Here is a 1,988-nt window from a genome sequence, read left to right on the forward strand (position 1 = left end):
GGCTAAGGCCTTCACATTTGTTATCTCATTTAAGCCTTCAAACCGTCTATTGAAAAGGTTTTGCCATTACTTTCATTTTACAGGTAAAATCATTTACATTTAGTGAGATTAGAGGGGTCATGCCCAATCACACAAGGTGGAACAAATCTCAGGCTATGTGAATATGCTTAACTGATGTTCTAAAGTCAGTTGTACAGAGGCATGGAACACGTGAGAGAAAAATTTATTTTTCCCTTGATAGGTAGCCAAGATAATAATGGAGTATTATACAATATTTAAGAATGATAAAGAACTTGTGAAGTACTGGACAATATAAATCAATCTAGAGGAAATTATGTTGAGGCACAAAAGGACAGTGACGATATATTGTGTGCCAAGAAATCTTGAGGAAAATGAGCTGGCCAACTGCCTGGACGATATCCATATTTGTTTTCATTCTAAAAAAAGGTGACCCGACAGAGTATGGAAATGATCATACAATATCACTCATGCAAGAGAAATTCTGCTGAAGATTATCCAGAAATGATTGGAAGAGTACATTGACAGAGAACTACCAGAAATACAAGCTGGCTTTCGAAGAGGCCATGGCACTAGAGATATTGTCAATGTCATATGAATCTCAACAGAAAGCAAAGAGTACCATAGGGATATCTATCTGTTTCATTGACTATGGAAAGATATGTGACTGTGTGGATCACAACAAATTGTGGTTAACCATGAGGAGAATGGGAATCCCAGAACACTTGATTGTGCTTATGCAAAACCTATGCTTGGACCAGGAAGCAGTCTTCAGGACAAAGAAGGAAACACTGCATGGTTCAAAATCAGGAAGAGAGTGCCTCAGGGATCTGTCCTGTCTATATACCTTTTCAAGCAATATGCAGAACAGATCATTTGGGAGGTTAAACTTTGTGTGGAGGAGTGTAGCATTAGAATTGGAGGAAAACTCATCAACAGCCTACATTATGAAGATGACACAACCTTGCTTGCTGAAACTGAGGAGGACCTGAAGCACTTGCTACAGAAGGTCAAAGACTGTAGTCTTCAATACGGATTGAAGCTCAACACCAAGAAGACAAAGATTCTCACCTCTGGGGCAATTGACAGCACCATGATGGTTGGAGAAGCAATTGACGTTGTTAACAATTACAGCTTGCTTGGCTCCACAATCAACACTCTTGGCACCAGTAGTCAAGAAATCAAAAGACAAATTGCTTTAGGTAAATCTGCTGTCAGAGGTTTTCCAGAGTACTGAGAAACAAGGATGTCAGTCTAGAGACTAAGGTGCACCTGATCCAGTCCATGGTTTTCACACTTACTTGCTATGCCTCAGATAGCTGGACTATTACTAAGGATGACAGAAGAAGAATTGACGCCTTCGAGTTGTGGTGCTGGAGAAGAGTCATGAACATACCATAGACTGCCAAGGAAACAAATAGGTCTGTCTTAGAGAGGGTAAAACCAAGTTTCTCCTTGGAAGCTAGGATTTTGAAGCTCCATCTCACATACTTTGGGCAAGTAGCCAGGAGGGACTGATCCTTGGAGAAAGACATCATGCTCAGAAAGGTGGAGGGGGACAGCACAGGAGAGGAAGACCCTGGATGAGATGGATTGATATAGTAACTGGGACAATAAGGGTAGGTGAATTGAAGTCAATGAGACTGGTTCAGGACAGGGCAGGTTTCAGAGATTGTACATAGGGTTGCTATGAGCCACATAACAACAGCACATAACAACATCAACAATGATAAAAAGTTATAGTGTATTATAAAAGATTTTCATACAAATAGACTTGTTATGGTTTCCAGGAATGGAAGAGGAGGAAAGGGGGAGTAAAACTTAATCAATAGTGAGAAAAAAATTAACAAGTTAGATGAAGAGAAAGACAATATACAATAAGAGGTTGATAAAACATTGTAATTAATAAATTACATATGTCAATTATAATTGAAATGTTACAAAACAAAATGTGTGTAGATGATCAAATA

This window comes from Elephantulus edwardii, unplaced genomic scaffold (genome assembly GCF_000299155.1).
Source record: "Elephantulus edwardii isolate Elephantulus edwardi_28Jun2011 unplaced genomic scaffold, EleEdw1.0 scaffold00396, whole genome shotgun sequence".
In the NCBI taxonomy this organism is placed as follows: Eukaryota; Metazoa; Chordata; class Mammalia; order Macroscelidea; family Macroscelididae; genus Elephantulus; species Elephantulus edwardii.